We start from the raw sequence: 6,317 nt of genomic DNA on the forward strand, positions 1-6,317 counted from the left end.
CGCGCCGGCTGCCCCCTCGCGCGCGCGCACACACGAACACACAGGCAGGCTGGCCGGAAGTAAACACACGCGAAGCCCCGCCCCCTCCGCCCCGGAAGCGGCTGTGCCATCCCGCGGGGCAATGTGGGAAGTGTAGTTGGCGCCGGAGGAGGCCTGGGGTAAGGGGTGGGGTAAGGGGAGGTTCCGTGTGAGCAAGCGCGGGCTGGGCTGAGTGGGGCGTTGGGCGAGAGGCAGCAAGGAATTAACAGTTAATGGTCCGTGGTGCTTATTGCTGGGTGCTGGTTATGCGTGGTCGTGATCTTATGAAACGTAGCACATGCACATATATACACACACGTCTATATCTATATCTGTACACACACATATTCTAAAAGCCTTAGTTTGTTTGTACATAACGCTTTATTCGCACTCTGAGTGGCTGACGGAAACGACCAATCAGAGTGCTCTAAGAGTGTTCTGATGGAACACGGCGGGGCAGAGCGCCGCCATGACAGGGGAGTGCGCCGCCGCAGGAAGGGAGACTGGTGGACCCGGGGGGATGAACCCAGAGCACGGGTGGGGTGGGGAGCAGCACCAGACCCGAAGCGGGGGCAAGGGGGGCAGGGCCAGACCCGAAGCGGGGGGTGGGCCAAACACAGGCCTCTGTCCTCACCCCCGCCCTCATTCTTGACAGGCAGTTGGCTAATGTGTGTATGTGTGTGTGTGTTTATAAACACACACACATATACATTATATGTATATGCACTTACACACACATGCATATACATGCACATGTATGCACACATACATATATATACATATGTGCCTGCACATGCATATACACGTACATATATTCACACACATATATATGCATACATATATGCATCCATACATACACATATATACACACACCCATACATACATATATGCCATATATATACACACATGTATACCCCCATACATGCATATATAAACATATATACACACATATACGGGCAACCCCCGCTTAACGTGGTTTTGCTATAGCGCTCGTTTAAAATGCTACCTAGTTTCACTTAGTGCTCAGCACATTTCAGTATAACACTGGGCATGGTGGTTGGGAGAAGTGGTGGCAGCAGTGGCAGCATTGTAAAGCGAGACAGTGAGTGCTGGCAGGGGCCCAAGGCTGGGCAGCAGGAGCATGGGGTGCACTCCCATACATGGTGCTGGAGCCGTCTGGGAGGAGCAGTGGCAGCGGCAGGGGTGAGAAGGGGCGGGTGGGGGAGCAGGCAGGGGATGTGAGCATGGAGCTGGGGCCAGTGCCCGGGGCCAGGGCCAGCAAGGACCAGGGCTGGGTGGCAGGAGTGATGATGACCATGACATCACTGGCCGGTTTGGTTTATGTGAACACGTGAATGGCTGATCAGGCTAATTTGTGCTTTGAACGGTCTGTGGCACGCTAAGCAAGGGTTGCTTGATCAACAGCAGATGTGCTGCTGTTGCAAGATTTACCCTGTTTGCACTTCTGCTTTGCCTCAGCAGTTCTTCTCTGTTCATAGACGGTACCTCCAGCTTCACCAGGTGGAACAATCATGAGCCAAATCTTCCCAGGACTTTGGGTCAATGTTAAAATGTTTCAAAGATGACTTGAGGAGTTCTTGAAGTGTTTCTTCTGGCATCCCTGAGAGCACTTTCTTTCCTTTAGCTCATATATACACATATACACATATATGCACATACATTCATGCAGTAGTCTGACCTAACATATAGACGTCAAGTTAGATCAGACCAGGTCTGCTACTGTTGTGACAGTAGACAGTACTAGATCCAGCTGTCAATGCCAAGAGCTGGGTGGCAGGTAATAGCCCAGCAACCTCTATGGTGCAAAAGGCTTTGGGCGGAGGAGCAACCTAGAGGGAAGTACTAGTCCTCAGGGCCGGACACAGGCGTGGGTGAACTGGGTGGCTACCCAGGGACCAGATTGAAAGGGGGCCTGAAAATGAAAATGGTAATTTTTTTATTATTATTATCATTATCATTATCTCTGGCGAGGGGAAACCCAGTACTAAAAGTTTGCCCAGGGCCACTAGGAGTCTAGGTACAGTGCTGGTAATCCTTACTACTGTTGGAGGAAATGCCACCTAAAGGCACGGTGAACTGGGCTCTCCAGCCTTGGTTGGCATCCAGTCTAGGAGTGGAGCCTCAAAAGGTGGGACAGATTGAAGATCTTCTTTATACCAACAGCTCCTGCAGTCAAGCTGGCTCCAAAATGTACAGGCTTCTGCCTTTACTTTGGGATCAACCAGCTAGGACTTTGATATATGGGCTACTCAGGCATCTACATATCTACTGCCCAGGCCATCACAGGCAAAACTGAATGGAGTGGACACTCTATCTTTGCTACTTGCGTGGGCAAAACATGGAAGGTGGCAGTTATGGGTAATAAGCCCAACTGCACTGGTGTACAGTAGAGTACCATGGGTCACCTTTGTTAGTGGGAGGAACCAATTGTGTTACACTGGGCAGCCCAGTAAGTCGCTGACCCACCATGATGTCCCTGCCTCATTTAGTGCATGGGGCTAGAGCAAAAATTGAAAAACAGACAGCAAATGAAGTAACAGGCAACAAGAAAATAAACCTCAAAACCTTCCGGCTGGGAAGCTGGAATGTCAGGACGTGAATGACAATTTAAGATGATGGACAATGTCTGGAAGTCCACATTGATCAATCTAGAGCTGCAAAAACTTAACATCGACATTGAACCCTTGCAGGAGGCAAGATTGGCCAACTCAGGTTCTGTTTGTGAGGCTATCCATACCTTTTTCTGGGAAGGCAGGAGTGCAAAAGATACTTGCCTACGCTGGGTCAGATTTGCAGTTTACAACAGGTTGGTCAAAACCATTGACACCCCCACTGAACATCAGATCACATCATCACAGTCCACTACAGTCAACTGACGGTTTTAACATCATTAGCACCTATGCACCAACTTTACAGGCAGGTTCAGATGATAAAGATGGCTTCTACAATGCTCCACATTAAGCCATTGAGCTACCTACCATGAAATGAGCAGCTTCTCCTAGAGGATTTTAATGCTCAAGAAGGCGCAAGAGCGCAAATCTTGGCCAACCTGCCTAGGACATCAGACATCGGAAAAATGAATAAAAATGGCCAACGTCTTCTCAAACTCTGCACCTTAACCTGTGTATCACTAACACCTACTTTGTTGGCAAAGAGCATTAAAAGGTATCACGGAGACAGCCACAATCTGGCCACCAGAATCAATTAGACTTCTTGATTACCAGGAAGAAAGGCCTGCCCAGTGGACTATACACACACAATTATCACAGTGCAGATTGTGACACAGGCCACTGTTTTATTGTCTGCAAAGTGGAAGTGATACCAAAGCAGCTGCACAGAGCCAAGCATAAAAGTCAGCCAACAATTACCCAGCACAAAAGTCCAAAGCAAGTGTCTCAACATTCAAAGGACCTTTGAGCTAGCTATGTCTACAAAAGGAAAAACTACAAATGCTGAAGGGACTTGAAGTGAACTAAGAGAAGTCATCCAGGAAAGAGCCACAGAAGTATTTGGAAAAAAGAAATTGTCAAATAAAGACTGGTTTGAGGCACACTCCGAAGAGATGCTACCACTTGTGGAAGCCAAGAACACAGCCTACCTGAAACACAACTCTAATCCAAAAGGAAGTTCCAAGACTAAGCTGAAGCATGCCAGGGCAATGGTACAGAAAACAGCCAGATGCTGCACAAACCAGTACTGGACTGACCTATATCAAAAGATACAGTTTGCCTTAAATGCAGGAAACCTGCAAGTTATGTATGATGGCCTGAAGAAAGCTCTTGGCTCAACTGTCATGAAAGTTGCCCCCCTCAAGTCTCAAGATGGCAAAGTAACAATCACTGACAAGAACAAGCAGATGTCACACTGGGTTGAATGTTACTCAGGGGTTTACTCCCATGAACCACACAGTTCAGAAGAGGCACTGGATCAACTCCCAAGTCTATGTGTACTGGCATAACTAGACAAAGAACCTACAGCCGAAGACCTGAGCAAGGCCATAGACTCTAGGAAGCAGAAAAACACCAGGGGAGGATGGCATCCCAGCTGAGATTCTCAAGCGCAGGAAATCTAGCTACTACATCTTCATCAACTCCTAGTGTGATGCTGGAAGGAAGGTCAAGAACCCCAGGACACACATGATGCGAACATCATCACTCTCTACAAGAACAAGGGTGACTGCAACAACTATAGGAGCATCTGTCTCCTCAGCATCATAGGCAAGGCTTTTGCCAGTCATCTTGAAATGCTTGCAACAGACTGCTAACCACGTCTACTTGGAATCACTGTGTGGATTCAGAGCAGAGAGATAAACAGTGTACATGATATTCTCCTTAAGCCAACTGGAAGAAAAATGCAGAGAGCAAAATAAGCCACTGTATGTAACATTTGTTGACCTGACAAGAGCTTTGGATAGTAACAGCAGAGCTTTGTTCAAAGTCCTGGTAAAGACTGGGTGCCCCTCAGCATTACTCAACATGATACGCTCCTTCCATGAAAACATGCAGGCCACAGTACAGTTTAATGGATCAAACTTTGACAGGTTTGAGATGAAGAGTGGAATGAAGCAGGGTTGGGTTCTGGTGCCCACACTCTTTGGGATCTTCTTTTCTATGCTGCTGCACTATGCTTTTGGTGACTTGGTGGAAAGTGTTTACCTTCACACAAGATCAGATGGCAAACTCTATAATCTATCACATCAAAAGGCTAAGTCAAAAGTGAGGCGCATACTTATTAGGGAGCTCCTTTTTGCTGATGATGTTGCACTCAAAGCTGACTACAAAAACTTATGAATTGCTTCTCTTGCATTATGTTTGCCCTGAACAGTGGCATCAAGAAGACTGTGGTCCTAGGGCAAGGTGTTTGCCAGTCACCATCTATCAGCCTTGGCAACACACCTCTCAAGGCAGTAAACAAATTCTGCTACCTAAGATCCACAGTGAGCAACAACCTATCACTAGATGAAGAGCTAAATGTGCACAGTGGAAAGGCAGTTACCACTTTCAGTAGACTCTCCAAATGAGTCTGGAACAATACAAAACTCATAATCAAAACTAAGCTGCTTGTGTACAAAGCCTGCTTCCTCATCCTCAGTGTCCTGACATGGTCAACATATGTGTGGTGGATTTACCAATAACAGTCCAGCACATCTGGGCTTGCAGAATCTGCATTGTTATTGGTGGAACACGCCCACCAATCAGGTAACTGCTGAGAGGGGCTTGCCTTGCGCCTACCTGGGGTGAGGCGGAAGGCCCCGGATTTGGTTGAAGCCTGCACTTTGCTTCAACCCGATTGGTCCGTTTGCAATCTGGGGGCACAGCGTTTGAAAGGTATAAAAGAAGCAGTGTGCCCAGCATGCGGCAGTTGCATCGGGGGACGGAGGAGAGAGCGGGGCATAAGAAGAGCTCAGAAGAGCTGCTCAGCAAGCAGATCCAGTGCCCAGAAGAGCCCCAAAGACTCTCCACGCCAGTCCAATGTGCACACGACAGAGTCCAGAGCCCACAGTGGGCAGCGGCCCAAGGGGAGCCATTGGCCCCAGAGGCCTCACAAGTGAGGAGCAGTGGGACCAAGGGGATGCCCACTCTCCCCCCCACCCCCAGGATCCCCTCAGAGCCTTGAATTACCACCTAGGAAAAGGATCTTTTCCATAGGGGAGGGAACACCCTAGCCAGGCCCTCCCAGGTGAGCTATTTTGGGTGGCATCTCTGCCAGGGCCCCAAAATTCCCACCCCTCCTTACTGGTTGCTGGAGCACAGCCAATGCCACAGCATCAGCCTGTGACCATGGGGCTTAAAGAGTTAAGTTTGGTCTAAGGCTGATGCATCTTCTATTTTGTGAGAGAGCACCTTACATTTTGCAATATTGTGCCTTATATTTTGTGTACTTCTGTGTTTGTGAATTGGTAGTTTAATAGACTCTTGCCTAGGGGATCCACTGGGATCTCTTGCTATTACTTACCTGTGTTTACATGTCACTTACCTGAAACCCTGATGGTGGTAACCCATTATAGAAAATAAGGTTTATAGTAATATATCTGAATATATACTTATATACACATATATATGTGCATATGTTTACATTTATGTTTCTATTTTACCCACTTATGTAAATAATAATAAAGTTGTGTGTAGTTAAGTTCCAGGTTGTCCTGGCCTCATTCCTTTGGGACAGAGGGCACCTGTGAGTAGTCTGCAGTTTCATCCACAGCTAACAATCCCTTTCAGGTGGAGAAGGGAGTATATACCTGTGTACACCCAGGCTACATATGCATATCAAGAAAA

The sequence above is a fragment of the Crocodylus porosus genome, unplaced genomic scaffold (genome assembly GCF_001723895.1).
Source record: "Crocodylus porosus isolate Cpor-Errol unplaced genomic scaffold, CroPor_comp1, whole genome shotgun sequence".
NCBI lineage: Eukaryota > Metazoa > Chordata > Crocodylia > Crocodylidae > Crocodylus > Crocodylus porosus.